The sequence below is a fragment of the Monodelphis domestica genome, chromosome 5 (assembly GCF_027887165.1).
Source record: "Monodelphis domestica isolate mMonDom1 chromosome 5, mMonDom1.pri, whole genome shotgun sequence".
NCBI lineage: Eukaryota > Metazoa > Chordata > Mammalia > Didelphimorphia > Didelphidae > Monodelphis > Monodelphis domestica.
Window position 1 is genome coordinate 292664337 of NC_077231.1, and position 22456 is coordinate 292686792.

The 22456-nt window shown below is 37.4% G+C and overlaps 1 protein-coding gene and 1 non-coding gene across 7 annotated transcripts in view; one reads left to right on the forward strand and one right to left on the reverse strand.

Moving 5' to 3' along the window:
- Positions 1–22456, reverse strand: part of EFHB (EF-hand domain family member B) — a 107605-nt gene that overhangs the window by 23462 nt on the left and 61687 nt on the right. The window lies entirely within an intron of this gene.
- Positions 17114–17217, forward strand: LOC130454812 (U6 spliceosomal RNA). The gene has a single exon (XR_008912611.1). It is a non-coding gene; the product is annotated as a U6 spliceosomal RNA (small nuclear RNA).

The following is a 22456-nucleotide window of genomic DNA, read 5'->3' on the forward strand; positions in this document are numbered from 1 at the left end:
TTGAATCCATTTCAGGGAAAATCTGAAATAGTCCTAAGAATCTTGAGCTGAACTACATGTCCAGACCCATTTTTGCATTTGGTTTTGGTCCAAATCAATTATCTCAGTATAAAGACCTCCTGGGAGAAGAAATTCCCTTCACTGATGCAGATCAACAACTTGCCTTTAATTTGTTGTTTTAGAAACTAGCCTGAGGTAGTAAGAGGTTCAGTGACTTGTCCATCATTCCTCCTAGTCAATCAATAAGCATTTATTAAGCACCTACCATGTACCAGGCATTTTGCTAAGTACTGGTGATACAAAGACAGGTAAAAGACAATCCCTGTTCTCAAGGAGCACACAATATAATAGAAGAGCAATATATAAACCACTATGTATAAACAAACCATACAGAATCCATTAGAAATAAGCACTAGAGGGGGCAGCTGGGTATCTCAGTGGATTGAAAGCCAGGCCTAGAGATGGGAGGTCCTAGGTTCAAATCTGGCCAGCTGTGTGACCCTGCCTGGGCAAGTCACTTAACCCCCATTGCCTAGCCCTTAGCACTCTTCTGTCTTGAAACCAATACACAGTATTGATTCCAAGATGGAAGGTAAGGGTTTTTAAAAAAGGAAGAAAGAAGCACTAAAGGGAAGGCACTAGAATTTAAAAGGATAAGGGGAAAGACTTTCTGTAGGTGGTGGGATTTTAGTTGGGGCTTGAAGGAAGCCAAAAAAATCAAGAGAATGAGATAGAAGGGAGAACATTCCAGCTTGAGCGACAACCAATGGTCATGCCTGGAGCTGAGAAGTGGAGTGTCTTGGTTGAGGAGGAACAAGGAGACCAGTATCACTAGATCATAGAATAAATAATGGCTAAGGTATAAGAAGACCCAAAAGGTAGGGGTCTGGCAAGGCTAGTTTAGGAGGGGTTTTAAATGCCAAATAGAGAACCTTGTACTTGCAGGTGATAGGGAGCCACTGGAGTTAGTAGAGATGGGATGAATGGTACCATGTCAGACCTGTGCTTTAGAAAAAGCCCTTTGATAGCTGAGTGGAAAATGGACTAGAATGAGAAGAGTCTTATGGCAGATTGACCCACAGAATATTAGAGTCATCTAGTTGTGAAGTGATGGAAGTCCATATGAAGGTAGGGGCAATGTCACGGGAGAGAAAGAGATATATTCTAGAGCTGTTACAGAGCTGAAATCAATGAACCTTGGTGACAGATTGAACATGATGAGCTGGAAGTCATAGTGAAGAGCTGAGGATGGCATGCATCTAGGTTGAGAAGTGAGGTGGTACCCTCAACAGTAACATGTAATTTTGGAAATCAGGAGAGTTTGGAGAGAGACATAATTCCATTTTGGACATGTTGACTTGAAGATGTCTACAGGACACCCAATTCAAAACACGACTTTAAACCGGGTCTTCCTGACTCTTGAGTCATCGCTCTATGTTGCCTCTCTATAAACATCCCTATATTAGACCTGAATATCAAGTGGGTCTATCGATAAGTCTTCCAAGTTAGGTCTAATTCTCCATTTTCTCATTCACATAAAAGTTTATGTAGAGTCTAGAACTTCAGACCTGTCATCTTCCCAACCCACTCACCCCCTAGTTCTCCTGGGAACTATTCCTTCCTTGAATTCCAGAATGGTTTCTGAATGGGCAAGGGCAAAACGTGGAAAGAGAAAGGAAGTGGGGATAGCAGGGAGTGAGAGGAGTGATTTGAACTGTGTAGCCATGGCATCTGAACACTTAATCCTTCCAATATTTCTCTCCAGGAATTTATATTTTCAATGATGCTAAAGATAATTTGACCAAATTATGATATAGCATAAACACCACTTTCAAAGTGGCAAGAGGGCCAAAAGTATTACATTCCATCAGCTCACACTTAAAGGGAATTAGCGGGATACTTGAACAGCGCTGAAATCAACTCCAGACATGCTTGATAGCAGCTGCTGGTAAATGGCTTATCACAGAAGGGCCACACTTGATCAGACCTTGTTAAGCATACTCATACCCCATCCTGAACCACTGAGATAGACTTTGCAGGCTTCTATCAGATTAAAACACGCAAAAACAAACCTCAGCCTTCCCTCCAGTCCCCTGGACCCATGTCAGAGTGAGCATAGGTGGCCAGACTGTACATTGAGAGAGTATTTGTGACTAGATTCCAGGCTCACTTTTTCAAATATATGGGAATTGGTATCATAGGATCATGGGATTTAAAGCTCGAATTTACCTTTAAAATCATCTGTTCCACTTTGCCCAAAGGGTAATAAAAGACTGGCTGCCCTTTGATCCAGCCATAGCACTGCTGGGTTTGTACCCCAAAGAGATAATAAAGAAAAAGACTTGTACAAGAATATTCATAGCTGCGCTCTTTGTGGTGGCCAAAAACTGGAAAACGAGGGGATGCCCATCAATTGGGGAATGGCTGAACAAATTGTGGTATATGTTGGTGATGGAATACTATTGTGCTCAAAGGAATAATAAAGTGGAGGAATTCCATGTGAGCTGGAACGACCTCCAGGAAGTGATGCAGAGTGAGAGGAGCAGAACCAGGAGAACATTGTACACAGAGACTGACACACTGTGGTACCATCGAGCGTAATGGACTTCTCCACTAGGGTCAATGCAATGTCTCTGAACAATCTGCAGGGACCTAAAAAACACTATCCACAAGCAGAGGATAAACTGTGGGAGTAAAAAGACATAGGCAAACATTGTAGAGTATGACAAATTAATGGATGGGTTCTGAGCTGCACCATGAAGAGTATATCCATGTGCAGAAGACCATGGATGGATAAATATGTTGAAGAATTGATATGAATAAAATCCATTAAAATACAGTATTTGTGGGATTTTTCGAAAAGCAACTGCTTGACTACAGGGGTTGAGGGGACATTACTGAGGAGAGACTCTAAATGAACACTCTAGTGCAAATACCAACAACATGGAAATGGGTTCGAATCAAGAACACATGTGATACCCAGTGGAATCGTGCATTGGCTATGGGAGGGGTGGTAAGAGAAAGGATCTTTGTTTCCAAGGAATAATGTTTGAAAATGACCAAATAAAATAATGTTTAAAAAAATCATCTGTTCCAAAACAATCAAGTCCAACAAGCATTTATTAAGTACTTATCACATGTAAAGCAACCAGGTGGTACAGTGGACAGGGCACTGACTCTGGAATCAGAAAGATCTAAATTCAAATCTGGCCTCAGACATTGTTAGCTGTGTAACCCTGAAAAAGGTCACTTAATATCTATTTGCCTCTGTTCCTCATTCTATAAAATGGGTGCCCAGTGAAGAAGGAAATGGCAAGCCACTCCAGTACTTTTGCCAAGAAAACCCCATAGACCTTGGGGTCATGTAGCGCATGCTTAAACAACAACAGCAACATGCAAGGTATTGTGCAGGCATACAAAAATAAAACAGAAAAGCAATCCTTACCCTCAAGGAGATGACATTGTTCTGGAGGAATACAAAAGGTAAACAGAGCATATTAACCTCTAGAGATAGCAGGAAAGACTAAAGAGGTTCTGCTCCTATACAACCTTTTCAGTCCTTTCTGATATCCTTCTACAGATGAGGAACTTAAGACTCAAAAGGGTCAATATTTTCTCAGTTAATACTATTCTTTCTCACTAGAACCATGACTTAATAAGAACTCCTAACAAAAAAAATTCCCTACATCCATATAAGTTAGTACCTCCTCTGTTATTCTCCTTAGAGGCCAGCCCAGGGAATATTCAGAGGTTAAATGACTTTCTTAGGGTCACACAAATAATGACATGTCAGAGGCAGGACTTGAAGCTTAGTCTCTGTTTCTCCAAGGCTAATTCCAAATCAACTAAACCCAATGCCCGTTTCTCATTGAGAACAAGGATTTTTATGACTGGAGGTGTCCCTAACACAGAGAATTCTCCTCCAAATCTATTAAGATGTACATATAGAATCCCTCGGTTTCTAGGCAGTAGCTTACTCACACTATTCCTTTTCTTGCTCAAAAACCTGAATCCACAGTCTTCTAAATAAAAAGTCTGAGGAAAATAACTAAGCTTGACTAAATTAAACTGATAAAGTAATTTCACATTTCCTAGGAAAGTTATACCAATCATCCATTCATCTGTACTGTGTTTGAAATAAGTAATGCAAGAGCCAAGTTAAAATGAAGAGTATTTTGAAGAGGTTAGAAAAGGAAGTCGCTTATATTTGTGGTGTTTGTTCATTTCTGATCTATGACTTAAAGGAAGAAAAGGTCGTTGGCTAAAATATCAGAGCTGGCTAAAGATCAAGTCCAATACACGCATCTCCCTGAGAAAAGTAAAAATCTCTCAGCCAGTCACCACCACAATATTGCAGATGCATTGTGAGTAAGATAATAAATAGCATGATAGTTGCCCTGCATCACTGGAATCATTGGCCAACTCTATCTGTGCTTCCATTATTCATTTAGATACTTTGATGGATCCATGGTAACTTTTATAGGAGGTGCTTACTTAATAATACAGATCATAAACTATTTATGTTCACTCCCCTTGGTCATTCTTACCTATTTTCTCCCATGAATGCTCCGACGCTTCCACCCTAATGTTCTTGGAACCTAGTTCCCTTGGCATGGCAAGGATGCCAATAAAGCACTGGGTGATCCCACTCTGACAATAACACCAAGAAATAATATGTGGAAAGTCATAGTCATTCATCTTCCTTGATAGCAAGATTATTAAGACTCATATCCTATAATGCTAAATTGAATTGACTCACGATCTCCCCTCCTTTTAGAACTGAATATAAATAGATTATCCACAAATCTATCTAATCCCCTTAAGAATAATTTGGATATTTTCATCCTCTCATGCCACAAGGCATGAGGAAGAAGTATAGAAAAGGGAAAAGATACATCCAGTGCTAAATCTCTAAAGAAACATCTTGGTTGTTGCTTATCTTGTACATCTTGTACAAACATTTTCTCTATTTCCCCTCTAAGAAGCCCCAAGGCTTGGCTTTCTGGCTTCCTCCTCTTTTCTTTCATTATAACAATTCTTTCTTCCTTCCTGATTTCTCCTAGCTCAACTCTCCTGCTGGAAGAGAAATAAGTTTCCAACTCCTCCATTCTGCAGTTTCAAAAATCAACTGATAGCATTCCATTATTTTCTTCTATACTTTGTAAAAGATTTTTGCTTTCACCCCTTGCCACTTTAGGCAACCATACAATTATTTAAAATCAGAAACAAAAAGGGGAAGTGACAACTCATAAGAAGTCTTACAACATAAAGTCTGGATCTACTAGATCTTCAAATTTAATGTAACTAAATCTAGGTAAGGAGTTCTTAACCTGGGAACCATAGTACTCAGATTTCAGTGAGTTCATAAACTTGGATGGGGGAAATGATATCTTTATTTTCACAATCCTCTAGCAGAAATTTAGCATCTCTTTCCATTACAAATGCAGACAATAAACCATTTTTCTGAGAAAATGATACAAAAAAGGTTAAGACCATGTGATCTGCAAAGAATGCTATCTTTCACATTCATTTAATTATTTTTTATTGGGGGTTGGGTTTTATATGAAAATTCTCTTATAAAAATGACCAATATGAAAGTATGTTTTGCATGATAGTATATGTATAACCCAAATCAAATTGCTTACCATTTCCAAGAGGGGGGAGGGATGGAAGAGAGGGAGACAATTTGCATCTTATAATTTAGAAAAACATGTTGCAAATTGATAGTACATATAATTGGGAAGATAAAATATCTTTTAAAAAAAATAAAAGCATAGTTAGAGAAAAAGACCATTTGATCTAGACCTGGATTTTGGTAGTCTTCTTTAAAATATATGTTTTATATGTTTTAATTACTGTCTGTGAACTACCACAAATGAAGCTGTGGGATAGAGGGGAAAGAAAGCATACATTTGGGGCAGCTAAGTGGATCAGTAGATAGAGAGCCTAGAGTTGAGAGATTCTGGGTTCAAATCTGATCTCAGACATTGCCTAGCTGTGTGACTCTAGGCAAGCCACTTAATGCCAATTGTCTAGCCCTTCCACACTTCTGCCTTGGAACTAACACATACTATCAATTGTAATATCAAAGGGGAAGGAAAGAAGGAAGGAAGGAAGGAAGGAAGGAAGGAAGGAAGAAAGGAAGGAAGGAAGGAAGGAAGGAAGGAAGGAAGGAAGGAAGGAAGGAAGGAAGGAAGGAAGGAAGGAAGGAAGGAAGGAAGGAAGGAAGGAAGGAAGGAAGGAAGGAAGGAAGGAAGGAAGGAAGGAAGGAAGGAAAGATCTGATGACATTCTCTGCACAAGTGTCATGTACCAAGCCATGATACAATCTCTGCAATGTAACTTTTCCCGGATTCTCAAGATCCCCAGGACCTATCTCTATCTATCTCTGTACTCATTGCTTCATCCTGAGAAAGAAATCAATAGGCTTTTTTCCTCTGTGCTACACAGTCTTAGAAACAAGGAAGGAAGGGAGGAAGGAAGGAAGGATGGATATGTATGGCATGAATCAAAGAATTATATAGCTGAACAGAACATTTGAAGGAATCTAGTCCCCTTAATTACTTTTTATTTTATTATAAACTTCATAACCATCAACAAAATCAAGCAAAAAGATATATCTGTACAAAATTAGTCATAGCAATTTCATGTTTAATAAAAGGAAGTATGAAAAATCATGGTTATCCATAGCACAATTTATTCAATCATTTGACATATATATACCTATTTTATATCCCTAGTATATGTCCAATGGATCTTTCTATTAGACTAACATATTCCTTTTACCCTCTCTAGAGTAAACCTACCAAAGATTATCTGGGTATGACATTATATCAAATGTTTATGCTACTTACATGATTCCAACCTACCAATATGTGCACAGATATATATGGTATATCTGGATAAGGAGTAAATAAAATGGATCCAGTTATTCATGTTGCTAGGCCCAGAAGTAGACTGATTATGTGGAGAGTTACAATCAAGAAGATCTAAGAATATTTTTTATAACACTAGCTTGTATCAGGAAATTGAGATAATAGAGAATGCAGAATGAGCTGATAAAAGTGAAGAGGCTGAAAAACTAGACACCTAGAAAAGCCTTAGAGAAAAGGGAAAAGTCAGGAGGTAGAATAGCTGTTGGATTCTACAGGACAGCACCCAGGGGAGAACAAGTCAATTTAGCAAGTCACCCTGGAATTTGGAGGACTGTTTTGGTGTGACAGTCTTGAGAGATCATCCAATCTAATTCATCTCATAGATAAAGGAACTGTCACCCTAAGGCAGTGGTTCTCCACCTTTCTAATGCCGTGACCCCACAATACAGTTCCTCATGTTGGGGTGACCCCAGACCAAAAATGATTTTAGTGGCTACTTCAAAACTGTAATTTTGCTACAGTTATGATTCAGAATGTAAATACCTGATATGCATTATGTATTCTCATTGCTACAAATTGAGAGGTTGAGAACCGCTGCCCTAAGGTAATAGCAGAGGATACAAGTAGCCTTTGATTCCTTTTCATACAACTTATCCAGTCATCAGCTCTAAACTTACTCATGAGATACTTCTCATGTAATAGAGAATAACAATCTAGCCTGCCAGTGTTGCATTCTTTTAACTTAACAACTTGAATGCTTACCAGGACATACTACATGAACTTGTTTAGCGGTCAGGTAGATATACAATCTAATCTCAATATAAAAGGGGAAAAAAGCATTAGAATTATTGTCTAGATATGCTTGGCAATCTGTATAGTACCTGTTCTTATCTAGAAATTCAATAAGACATTTATAATTGGCATGAGACATATATGCATCTAGAATTTAACACCATAATTACTCTGAGCAAGAAATCAATGAGACCATCCAATATCTGATCAGCTATATTCAATTTCAGCCTTTCTTTTTCTGGTGGCCTGGACTATCTCTATTATTTGCTCTCCCAGGCAGCCCCATTATTTTCCTCATACAGAGTATGTCAAGAAAAGCGACTCAGAACTGACATCACCTAGTACCATTATTTCCCACCCAAAGGAAGGTATAGTTTTAATGAATTTAACCAAGAATGGCCAGTGCATTGTTTATTTTATTTGCCCATTGTCATCCAATATCTACAGAAACCAAGTTGCCCATGTGGCAAGCTCTAAGACATTCATTTCCCCATTATTCTTTCCCTGAATTATGCATGCAAAGATGTCAACACCAAGAGGAGCAAAAGCAAAGGACAAAAGGAAGAGAGAAATTTTTGGAATCTCAAGTGAATTTGATTAATTCCCTAGTAGACTATTTTGAAAAGCCCTTTGGAGAAGATAAATTTGCTGTTGGGATAAGAATTGCAAGGCAGTGCAGGGCTGGCTTTATTTCCAGTCTTTTATTCTATCTAACAGCATTATTTCTAGAACAGAATCACTTTCAGGGAAGATTTCAGCCTTGTGATCCTTCCTCTCATTTTTATCATCCTTTTTATTTATGATGTATGCTAAGAAAAAACATAGACAATATCCCCCTGAAAGCTGTTTTTACCTTAAAGATACTTGTGTCATCTTAAAAGTGTCCTGAATATAGAAAATCAACATAATTAGCCTCAAGCTCAAAGTAAGAAGCCACACTTATTATTGTGGGTTTTTCCTATAAATGATTCAAGCCTAGAAGCATTTAATGTCCATACTCAGCATTGTGATAAACTTTGAATGCATATGTTATTGGACAGTAATTGGACTTGTTTCTCTTGAAAGTAACCAGATTAGGTAGGTAGGTAGAACAGTGGATAGAGTGCCAATCCTGGAGTCAGGAGAACCTGAGTTCAAATCTAGCCTCAGACACTTCCTAGTTATGTGATCCTGGGCAAGTCATTTAACTCTGATTGCCTAGTCCTTGCTGCTCTTCTGTCTCAGAACTGATGCCAGAGAGAAAGTAAGGGAATAAAAAGATGTTTAAAAGGAAAGTGCCCAGAGAATGCCCAGATACCCTGATTCTTTCAATAAATTCCAATGACATCAAAAATGAGTCACATAGAAATCAATGAACCCCATCATCTTAATATCTTCTTAATATCCGTATAGATAGTTGTCTCCTAATACTTAGTATTTAATAGAATTTAATTTATTATTGTCAATATGATATTATGTACCATAGTCAAAGACTACGAAAAATGGAAACTCAAATGATAAAACTGTCAATATGAGAAATTTTTTTCTCACTATAAATTGGAAAACTACAAGGCAATAAGTCACCTGTCATTCCTTCAGCTACTCACCAAATGGACTTTGGGTTCTTTCTAAGAAAGCAAAGTTTCAATGACTAAATAACCAAATTTCAAATTGATGAAGATTTTGGCTCCAACTTCCAGAAAGGTTCTCACTATTTTATGCACAATGAGGGTGTTTTGGTCCTGTCCAGTGTGCCTTAGATGAGGTATTGCACATTGAGAGAGTTCAACTACCACTAGATCTGATGGAGGAAGACAAGTTCTTTGCTGAAGGGAAAGCCTATGGTTTAGATGGTGAAAGAGAATTGAGAAAAAGAAATATTTGGAGATATCCATGGATTGATGTTCAGAAAGTTCAGATCAATTCAAATTAAGGTCCTTCTATGGGGACTCAAAGAAAAATAATGAAAGTCCATGCCCTTAAACACATACCACTTTATCCAGACCAATATAAAATATATACAAAATAATCTCCAAAGAAATTTCAGCTTAAGGGATGAGGGAAAGTATTTTGTTAAAAGTGGGCTAGGTCTTAAAAGAAGCTAGTGATTTGAATCAATCCATCAACAATTACTTATTAAATGCCTAGTATATTCCAGGTGTTATGTTCAAAGCTGGAGGACACAAATATATAGAGGAATACCATCCTAGCATGAAGAGCCACCTTGCAAAGGCAGAATTTCAGACACGCTCATTAGATTGCAAATAAGCTGAGGTAGCATTTATTAAGTGTCTACTGCATTTAATTGAATAATGCAATACATAAGAAACATGAACATTAGTCAGATTTTTGAAAATAGAAAAGCCTAGCAATGAATAATTCTCCTGGGCAATATTCATTTTTAATTCCCAAAAGAGAGTTTTTTCATACCATTCAAACCATTTCATAGTAACAATATGATCCTACCAAGCAACAGTGAAAGACTTCCTTGTGATTTTTCAGGAGAACTGAATGGTTTCCAATAGCAACCAGGGATTCTACTTGACATCAGGGACCACAAGAGCCCCAGAGTTCAGCCATATGATGAGATCAGGAGAGAAGCAGGGGTTTATAGCATTTTAATCATTTACATCTTTGGCAGTCCCCATGAGAAGACTTTTTAATGTGCGGAACTTGGCGAGGGTTCAGTACAGAACAGCCAGGATAATTAAAGCTGCATTGTGGATGGCTTTCAAAAATATGCCACTGTCAAGAAGCCTACCTGCATCCCTGACCCTGCCATTTACTAGTTATCTCTGTCTATCCATCCCACACTCTTAGCTCTCATTGAAAACATAAGCACGACAGTTACAAAAAATTATCAAGACATATGTCATTTAACAAACATTAATTAAGCGCCTGTTTGCCCAAGGCACTTTTCTGTGGTTCTCATTTCCACAGTCTTGATCTTTGCTTTCAAAATTGACAGTTCACTGATCCTAATCTCTGCCCAGGTCTCAATGACAGACAATACACTCTTTTTTAAAACCTTTACTTTTGGCCTTAGAAACAACTTCATGACAAAAGTGCAAGGACTAGGCAATTGAGGTTAAGTGACTCACCCAGGGTCACATAGGAAATTTCTGAGGCTGGGTTCAAGCCTAATTCCTACCAACTCCAGGCCTGGTGCTCAATGCACTGTGTTACCTAGTTGACCCTCAGACAGTATGCTCTTTTTGTTTTTTAAATCCTTACCTTCCATCTTAGAATCAATACTGTATGTTGGTTCTAAGGAAGAATGGTATGAGCTAGCCAATGAGGGTTAAGTGACTTGTCCAGGGTCACATAGCTAGGAAGTATCTGAGATCAGATTCAAACCCAGGACCTCCTATTTCTAGGCCTGCTCTCAGACCACTGAGCCACCTAGATGGCCCTGATAATATGTTCTTAATAAGCACTCTCTCCAAGGTATGAAAGGCAGTAGTTTAACTAAAGGGAGTGAATCTATAATAAATGAATGCAATACTATACAGTATTCCATACATAACATTCCATCTCCCTCCTCTACCTTCACAGGAGCTGTCCCCTATCCCTTGAATGATTTCCAACTTTGGGCTACTCCTTAGTATTCCTAGACCCTCAAAGCTCAGCTCAAGTGATACCACTTACAGAAGAGACTACTTGACCTCTCCATTTATTAGTGATCTCCTCTCTCCCAAAATTACTTTCTATTTACTTGAATTTTATTTTTACACTGTATAAATCGTATAGGCATACAATTATTTGCTTTTGGTCTCTCTATTAGAATTAGATCTTGAAATCAAGGACTGTATTTTTACATTTCTTTGTATTCCTGGTGCATACATATTAAGTATTTGCTGACATTCCTGTTTATATTGTTTCCTTCCAGGAAAATGTATGCTTCTTGAGGGCAGACTTTTTCTTTCTGTCCTTGTTTTTCTAGCACCTAGTACACTGCCCAGCCTATAGTATGTACTTGATAAATGCTTATCAAATTGAATTCAGTTAAATTCTGAATTGTATTTCATCTAAGTGAGACATACAGGAAAAATTTTTTTCTAGCATTACTCCCTTCATTTGTGCCAAATGAATGAACTCAGTTGACTTGACTGCCTGTCTGATATCTTTGATGCATCATTTAGTCTCCTTTCTATAAAGACTGATTTATGCAGGATGGCTTTTTGTCATCATAGATCAAAGAAAGTCTTCTCTCTTACAAGTTGTAAGGGATATAAAAAAAACACCTACCTTGACATTTACCAATTTTTTTGAATTTCAAGATATGCCTGTGGACCAGCCAGATTAAGAAAAACCAGAGCAGAAAAAAGCTCTTGCAGACAGACATGCAGAGAGAGAGTGAGTGAGAGAGAGAAAGAGAGAGAGAGAGAGAGAGAGGAGACAACCATCTGTCTAGCTGTCATCATCCCCACCCATCAAGACAGCTACTTCCAACTGCTAAAAGGAGCTGTCCAAGGCTGAAGTCCATTCAGAAGAACAGAGAATTCAGTTAGCAAAATTGGAGGTCCAAAGGTTCAAAGGTCCCCAACAAAACCACTGTACTAAATGAATCAGTATGGAAATAGATATCCATGAAAGCTCAATTTTTTATATAGCTAGATTCTTTATTTTATATCACATTTTCCTGTTTTTGTCTTTTAGATTTTGAAAATAAATACCATTTTTAGATTTTTGAGATCTGCAAAGAACTTTACATGTCTTCTTTTTTGATTCTCACAACAATCCTAATAGGACTGAGACATCATTCTCTAAACTATTTAGCCAGACTAGGTTAAGCCACTGATGGCATGGAAGATGTTCAACAATAGCCCTAGACAGTGCCGTAGGAAATGTTGTATGAACTGCTGCTCAGTAATTACACAGGAGTAATAAGAAAATCTCAAGTAGTGCTAAATTCTAAAATGTTACCACCACTTTCCCTAAGATATCTTTGGGAGTTATGAAAATGGTTTGTTTGACTGTGCAAGTATAATTTATAACAAGTTGCTTGCCTTCTCAAGAAGAGAGGAGAACAAGGAAAGAAGAGAATTTGAAACTCGATATTTTTTTTAATTGTTAAACATTTTGTTTATGTGTAATTGAGAAAAAATAAAATAAGGATGTCTTTGGGAAGAGCCCAAGTTTTTCTCTGGTTGAAAAAGATAATTCTAAAACAAAAATTTGGGAGAAAGTGACTAAGACTTTTCTTTCCCTTAGGGGTTTTATCTCCATAGAAGAAATCAAAACTGGCCCAGGGCCATTCATTTCAGTCCCAAGGCATAATATCTTGCCTAGACCTTACCTACTCACATTCATAGAAAATTTTCAAACCCTTATTAAATGGTCTTCAACTTCATTATCACATTAGAAACTATGAACACACTCATCTGTGTTTTACATGGCAAGGTATCTAGAAAGAGCTCATCAAATCAATTCCAAACAGGTGAGCATCCCAACAAAGAAGTGGTCAAGGAAATGATGAGCCATTATTTTCCCTGGTGGTTGCTAGATCAGAGATTGAACTTCTTCTGGGTCATGGAGCCCTTTGGTAGTCTGATATAGCTTATGGACCTCTGCTTAGAATAATATTTTGATGCATAAAATTAAATATATTGAATTACAAAAGACACAAAGTGGCTTGAAATAAAGATGTAAATTTCCCATCCTAATTCACTGACTTCCTTGGGTCATCTAAATAATAATAATATTTCTATAATGTCCACTATGTTCCATCCAATACTTAGCCAATGCTAAGTAATATTATCTCCTTTGTTCCTCACAACAATACTGGGAGGTAAGTGCTATTATTTTCATCCTCTTTTAACAATTGAGGAAACTGAGGCAAACAGAGGTTATGACTTGCCCAAGGTCACATAGCTAGAATATGTTTGAGAGAAGTTAAACTCAGGTATTCCTGCTCAAGGCCCAGTACTCTATCTACTACATTATCTACCTGCCTATATTAGATACTTATTTCATACAATGCTTACATAGCACCACTCAAAATATATATTTATTAAATGCCTTCAAGGATCATCTAAAATCCTTATGATTTATCCTATCCATCCCTAAATACCCACTACTGTAGTTAGTATTCATATTCTCTTCTTCTGACTTTAGGAAAAGTTATTTTTTTTTAAATCATGACCCATTTCATTAGAAAAGTCAGCAAAATTATATAGTGTAATGTCTTTTCATTTCTAAAAACTATGTGTGGGAACAGCTAGGTGGCTCAGTGGATAAAGATCCAGGCCTGGTGACAGGAGGTTCTGGTTCAAATCTGGCCCCAAACACTTCCCAACTGTGTGACCTGTCAAGATTGGATTTGGCTATCTCCTGATTCTAACAATGAAGGTACTTCATTTATTATTACTCTTCCTTTATTGGGAAGATTGAATTGTAATCCACAATCTATTTTTAGATTTTAATCCCCAAAAGGTGAAAACTCAGTATTTTAAGTAGATCTACCCATTTCAACTACAAAAAGGTGTTAACTACAAAAGGTATAACTAACCACAAAAAGGTGTGAACACCCATTTTATGCATTGAGTGGGAGGTCTGTGACCCATGTGTGAATGAGTGGGCAGTCCTGGAGAGGAGCGTCTGCTGTGATTGGTGGACATGAAATTTAGGGGAGGTGACACAAGACAAAAAGATCTTTAAATAGAGGACCACAAGAGAGATAGAGATATTAAAGATTCCAGATAGACAGAAGGACTCTGACTCAGAATTGGACTGGAGGATCAGTCTCTGGAGTTTGGAGTGAAGAAGAGTCACTTGAAGGAGAGACTGGAAGATGGGCACTTGGACTTAGCTGTGGAACTGGACCCCTCGAGGAGCTTGTGCAGGAGACCTCAGACTGCTTTCTTTTTAGACAGTCACCTTTGGTGAGTGAAAGACTGACTTAGTTACCCTGCCTTTCTGGAAGTGTAAACCTCCAGAAAGGCCCATCGTCTTGAAACTCTTTTCCCTGATTAGGACCTTAGAATTTCTACCTGGCTCTGAGGAAACCAGAACTCTCTCTCTCTTTATCTCATTCCTTAATATCTTCCCTCTATTGTAAAATAAACTACCATAAATTACATTTATAATTCATTTTGGGATTTAAAAATTAAATCCCTGGTGACCACCTATTAAATATTAAGTCCAACCACACAATAAATTTAACAGATCCCTGGCCAAGACACAACCCCCATTCCCCAACCCTTACCCTTTTCTACCTTGGAATTGATTATATCTATTCTAAGACAGAAGGTAAGGTTGTTGTTGTTGTTTTTAACTATGTGTGATGGTGATTTTGGCTTCATATTTATCAAGCACCCCCACTATCCTCAGTCTTGGCAGAGAACATTCCCCAAATTTCTCCTGGAATGACTACAACTCTTTCTGCTTTCTCCACTAACTCCAGGGGAAAAAACAACCTTGTGATCAGTCCTATTGTTCTCATAGCTAAACAACTCTACAGACAAAAACATTTCATCAACTCTGTTATCAGATTGTAAATCATGACTTCTAAAAGTCTGGGTTGCCTGCTATCAGGAAACTGAGACAGAAGAAAGTTCTGTAATTTATCCAAGGTCACACAGCAAATTAGTGACAGTGCTGAAATCCAAGCCCAGGTTTCTGACTTTCTAATTTAAATCTAGGAATCCTTGTGTAATATCATTAAGTGTTCCTTCCTTTTCTGGAGAGTAACCTTAGTTAGAAGAGATTTTCTCCCTGGGAGAAGTCAATAGTTGAACAACAAAGAACTGTTCTAACCATTCAGTCTTGCTCCAAATTTCAGCCATTAAAGGGTTTATTGCATTTCTTACAAGAACTACCCTTTGTGGGCAGAATCTGATCGTTTTAGTTTGAAGCATGCTATTAGGAAGTGTAATATGCATTCAAATGATCAAATGGAAATCCTTTTCATCTATATATAACTTAATCTAAAAAATACACATCATCTATTTCTCCAGCCATTATTTTATAGGTCATCTGTTTTTGAAAGCTTTCCAAAAAAATGCATACATCATTTCATGGGCTAAAATAACAGCTTTAGCTGACCAAAAACTCTCCTTTTTTCTCATTTTCTTTTATGCCTCCATTTTGTTGCTGAGCAATCAAAAAATTTACAAGCTGCTTTTTGCATGTGTTTTCCCCTCTTGATTTCTCACAACTCTTCTTCAGAACAAGCTTGCATTACTGTCCTTTGTTTTAAAGAAGAAAAAAATACTGCACCCCCTTCATAACTTATGTTGAAGTTCATTTTGGCTTTCTTCATTTTCTTTTTTAAAATGAGTGATCAAAAGAAAAAATGCAAAAACATTAACTGCCATGGGGGAAATGTCACTAATAATCAGAGAACAGTACATAAAAACAGTTCTGAAGTCTTGCCGCACATCCATCAAATTATCAAAGAGGATGATATGAAAATAGTTGATGTTGGAAAGACTATGGTAATTCAGACATTAATACAACACTGACTGAGCTATGAATTCCAATTCTCCTTTGATTATCCCTAATTCTTTCTATTAAACCAACTCATCTTATTCTTCTCTCATCTCTTTATGTAAATACTTTATATTACTTATTTCTGTGCAGTTGTCTCTTTTATATGTGCTATAATCCCACATTTTCTCTCAATTGTCAATTCTCTTCCAAAAGATCAGTTTTGAAGATGCCATAATCAAAAAACTCCTGTGGATCCTCATCACCCCCAAGAAAAGACTAATTTCTTTATGGTAATCCCCTTAACAATGTGAAGTGAAGCCTTTCCTCTATCTCCATAGTTACCACAGGTCCCAGGGGGACTTCAGAAACCATCTAGTCTACCTCTCCCCACTTACTTACATATGAGGAAACTGAGACTCACAGAAATGAAAGGATTAATGTAAGATTCCACAAGTAAATAAGCATGAAAGGACAAATTTGATAACAGGGCCTCTGACTCTAGAGCCCCCATTTTTCCCACCATTTGGTACCTTTAATCCCCAAGCACTCTCAGCATACTCTTTGAATACAAGGAACCTAGAATCATTGGGATCCTGCTGGAGAATAAGCAAGTTCCCAGAGAAAAGTAAACTGACATCATCACAGTGTCTTAAAGACACTGGACAGTGTACTGTCCAGTCAGAAATCATGTGAGCAAAAAAGTGACCTATAGGGAAAGTTCTTTTATTAACTAGTCATGAAAAGACCATTAAACAAGAATTTGAAATCAATCATTTAATTAAGGAAAGACAGTGGCTAGCACTTGCTTTGAGGAAAGAACAAATGGGTCCTATTACCACTTCCTATACATACTGTGTGACCCTGGACAAATTGCTTAAGTTACCACCACCCCAGGAAACTCTAAGACTATGATTCAAAGACAAGTTTCCCATCAGCATCAGCGGAGGGAATTTCCATACTGTGAATTTTCCATATTGAAAAACATCAGATACAGATTTAAATAATAAAATTTAACAAGCATTTTAATTCAATTCAGTACTCACTTCAGCAGCATGCATACAATATTGGAATCATACAATAAAAATTAGCATGGCCACTGTACAAAGATGACCCAAATTCATGAAGCATTACATTATTTTTTGGCTGAATATTTTTTTAAGATTTTGTTTCTCTTTATCTTCCACCATAAAGAAAGTAGAAGGGAAAAAAGATAAATGCCTGTTCATTGAAAAAATAAAATTTAATTTTAAAAAATCAATTCAAACATTTATTGAGTGCCTGCTATATGTCAGGTCGAGGGTAATTAGGTGTCACAGTAAATAGAATTCTGGGTCTGGAATCTGGAAGACTCGTCTTCCCAAATTCAAATATTGGCTTATTAGCTATATGACCCTGGGTATTTGACTCAATTTATTTGCCTCTAAAATGAGCTGGAGGAAGAAATGGCAAACCATTCTAGTATCTTTGCCACAAAAAAAAAAATTCCAAATGAGGTTGCTAATGAAAAATGACTGAACTACTAATTTTAAATGTCATGTGGTGTATTATGCTTTGGAGATAGAAAATCAAAAGGAAGGAAGGAAGGAAGGAAGGAAGGAAGGAAGGAAGGAAGGAAGGAAGGAAGGAAGGAAGGAAGGAAGGAAGGAAGGAAGGAAGGAAGGAAGGAAGGAAGGAAGGAAGGGAGAGAGGAAGTGAACCATGTTATCTGCTTTACAAATATCTTGTTTGATCTTGGGAGTTAGAAGCTATAATTATTATTCCATCATAAAATTGAGGAAACTGAGGCAGAAAAAAGCATGTTAATTAGGGTTATAGAATTCCATAGACCAAAACATCCATCCCTCATCACCATTTCCCTATATGTATTATTTCTCTTTTAGCACCAAAAAGCCCCTTTCTTGATCAAAACCTTTCAATAGCATCCTATTATTCCTAAGTAAGACCACCAAAATTCCTCAGCTTGGCATCTAAAGTTCTGCTCTCCAGTCAGGCTCACTGCATATGGCTCTCATTCAAGTAGTCTATATTTCATTCAAAATGGCCTGATTGTTGATCTGAAAATTTGACAATCCATCATGCCTTGCATGTGCTGACCCATCTCCTAGAAATGCATTCTATCCTCACTCTCACCCTCCTCCCTAAGTTCCTTCAAAGCTTATATAGCATAGGTAGACTCAAAACTGTCCAAGCTATATGACCCTGGGCAAGTCACTTAACCCCATATGCCTCTGTTTTCTCAATTATGAAATATATAGGGCTAATAATATTACCTATCCCCTATGTATAATTAGAATTTGAACCCCAGGACTCTAAATCCCAGCTTCCCATGTTCCTTCTCACATAAGATCTTTACTTTTTGTAGATAAAGTTTGTGTGTAACATTGCCCCTCTCTCTCTTTTCCCATGAATGCAGCTGGGAAAACTTTTCTTTACTCAGGTTTTTACTTTTATTCTTTTTATTATAAATCTTTTAAAATATAACACTTGGAGTTATTAGATATTAATCTTAATCTTACACCTTGCATTATTGTGAGGATCAAAGAGATATTTGTAAAATGCTGAGCACAGTGCACATAGTAGGTTTTTAATAAATGCTGGTTTCCTTTCTTCCTTTTTATCTTCATAAATGTCACCATGAAGACATGGTATGCTATAATCCTCTGCAACAGCCTACATGCTCCATTTTTAGGTTTTCATCATAGAGACCCTTGATACATGCATCTCCTATTCCCATAATGATTTTATAAAGTCAAATAAGAAGGCATATGAATCAGAGGTTGCTGTAATCTCCTCAGTCACCTTTTTATATTATCTATAATAGTTTCCATTTTTAATCTTCACTTTGAAATAGCTTGAAAATTGATCCCTATGAAACCTGAAATTATGTCACCCCTAGGACAGATTCCTTCTGTATGTACTCAATGGGGTATAGCAATTCTTCCTGACAGTCTTTTTAATTACTATTTCTACTTCCTCTCATGTTACATTAGGTACTGAGTTATTAGAATCCAAATATTGTGACTCTGTCATCACTGAAAATTGATCTCAAGAGAAATCTTGGCAAATCTGTTCTACTTAATGCCTATTTGTTGTCCATCCAAATTAATATATAAGTATTATTGAGGTGCACTAGCTTAATTGGAAATCATACTAGAATTTCTGAAAGCTGGTTTTCTCTTCCATTTCTTTTTTTTTATATATTTTTGAGAAGCTATTAATTGCAGTCTCCCATCATCGTCCTTTAAAATGTTTCCTAATTAAGCTTACACTATAAATGAGTGTTGCACTTGACTGCCAAGTCTCTCCAGTTGCAAGGAGAGCAAAGGTTTGCTATCTGAAGCAATTTCTGGGCTTTTTTTCTTGGCATCTTTGTCATGTCTATCTGGTTAACTTGGCATCAGTAAAAATTTTTTGATAAACGGTGATAAGTAAAGGTCTATGTGGGCTGCTAGATGGCACAGTGGATATAGTGCCAGGCCTGAAGCCAGGAAAACCCATCTTCCTGAGTTCAAATACAATCTCAGAAACTTACTGTTCTGTGGCCCTGGGCAAATCACTTTTAACCTGTTTTGCCTAGCTTCCTCATCTGTAAAATAAGCTGGAGAAAGAAAGGGCAAACCACTCCAGTATCTTTGCCAAGAAAACTCCAAAAGGGGTCACAAAGAGTCAGACATGAGCAAGCAGCAACAACCACAAAGGATCTATATGCCAGGCATTATGCTAGGTACTAAAGATATGAATACAAAAATGAGACAATCCCTACCCTCAAGAAGTTTACGTTCCTTTAAAAATTAAAGCAGGTATCATTTTTGTCCATTTGCCTATTTCCAGAGTAAGCATATTGCAAAAAAAAAAAAATGTAGTGTGGAGTAGAAAGTGAATATACAGTGGGTTCCTAAAAATGCTTGAACAATGCTTTTTTGTAAGTTAATTGCAATAAACATCACATGAACTTACTAAATTAATTGAGCAAATGATAGCGAAAAAGGCAATAAAGCCCAAAGAAATTCTATATCACTTTATCTTTCATACCAACCATTCATTACTAGTCTAAGATAATCCACACAGCTGCTCAAAGTTAATATATTCAGAGTTCCAACAAGGACACATACAATTTTCACATAAATGTGCTCCCATGTGCCAAGTCACATAAAACATACTAAGGGACCAACTACTGAGGGAATAGAAAAAGACAATATAATGGAATGGGAGAGAGGCTAAACTAGGAGTGAAGAAATCTAGGTTCTGCCACTAAGTGGCTGTGTGACTTTGGGCAAGTCAGTTAAAGGCCTTGACCTCCAAAAGAGTCCTGTCTTTTAGGAAGAAAGGCTCTCAACTCAGTAGCAAATTTTTATTAAGAGTAAATATATGAAGCAGGACCCAATACCCTTCTGGATGCTCTTTCCAGGCAAGGATTGACACAACAAACTAAAAGAGAAGAAACAAAACCCAAGTCTGAAATAACCTCTCTCTCTCTCTCTCTCTCTCTCTCTCTCTCTCTCTCTCTCTCTCTCTCTCTCTCTCTCTCTCTCTCTCTATCTCTATCTCTATCTCTCTCTCCATCTCTCTCTCTCCATCTCTCTCTCTCCATCTCTCTCTCTCCCTCTCTCCCTCTCTCTCTCCATATCTCTCTCTCTCCCTCTCTCTCTCCATCTCTCTCTCTCTCTCTCTCTCTCTCTCTCTCTCTCTCTCTATCTATCTATCTCTATCTCTATCTCTCTATCTCTCTCTCTCCCCCCTCTTTCTTTATATCTGTCCCTCTATGTCTCTAAATCGCTCTCTCTCTGTCTCCTCTCTCTCACACACATACACATACACACACCATTGACAAAATTATTTAACTTCAAGTGAGAATTTTACTAGTTAACCAGCCTTCTCTAAGATCATTCCAGTTCTACATTTTGATCTCTAACTCTAGACCCCAGTTTCCTTATCCATAAGATAAGAGTTATAAACTGACATGATAGCCAAGTTATAAGATTGTATAGTTCTAAAATTCTAAGAAAAAGAGAGGAGGAAGGAAAAGCAGAATCAGTGGAGAAAGAATGAATTCTGAGATCCAAGGAAAATTTGGGGGGAAATGGTAGTCCTATTCTCTAATTCATTGGAACATAAATCTAAAATGGCAAGCTGCTACATTGGTATAGTCATGCAGGTCTTCCTTGATAAGAAACCCTCTCTAAAGGGGCTTCATTCTTTCTCCATCTCCATCCCACCAGAATTTAGAACTCCACTCCTGACTGTCTCTCATCATAATAAGACATTTGCCTTGCTGAAAACAAAGCTTCCATGCCACTTCCTGCAGTGTCCTTGCAATGTCCCTGATGGAGTGTCCTTCACACCTGACCCTCCCTTTTTCCAATTCCTCTTTATGTATTTTCTTTTATTAGAATATTAACTCCTTGAGGAAAGATACTGACACATTTGCTTGTATAATATGTCCCTAATGCTTAACCCAGTGCTTGACATGTGGCAAATGCATAATAAATGTTTTATCCATCATCTACCTTCCTATCTATCCATCTCCTCATCCACCCATTTCTATCATCTATCCATCTATATCTATACCTATCATCCACCTATATCTACCCATTCATCCATCTATCATCCATCATCTGTCTATATCTATCCATCTATATCTCTCTAAATCCATCCATCCATCTCTCTGTCTATCTACAATACACACAAGTGGTCATCTAGCCTCTGGAGGGTGACGCCACACACATTTAAAGTAGTCAATTCCTCTTTTGGACAGCTTCAATTGTAGAAAAATTTTTCTCTTTACTACATAACTGTTTCTCCTACTCCCATCCTCTGGGGCCAACCAGAGATGGCCTAATTCTTTTTCACCATAACAGCCTTTTAGGGTATAGTTAAAGTCATGCAACCGATCGGTTTATAAGAACTCATTAGTCTTGAATCTTCAGTTTCAGGCTTTAATTATCATTAATACTCTATTATGAAAAGCTTTTGTGTTGCTTTTTTATATCAAAAAATTTATAAGAAATTTGAATATTGGGAGCAGCTGGGTGGCTCAGTGAACTGAGAGTCAGGCCCAGAGATGGGAATTGAAATCTGGGTTCAAATCTGGCCTCAGACACTTCCCAGCTGTGTGACCCTGGGCAAGTCACTTGACCCCCATTGCCTAGCCCTTACCACTCTTCTGCCTTAGAACCAATACACAGTATTAATTCTAAGATGGAAGGTAAGAGTTTAATTTTTTTTAAGAAATTTGAATATTTTACACCCACTTAGTGAATAAATTCAGAAAAAATACCCGTTATGTATGCCATTTTTAGTCCTTTAATCACATCTAGTGAGAAGTGATATCCAAACAGTTCTGATCATGGTAAGTCCACAGAAAGCCCCAAAACTCAT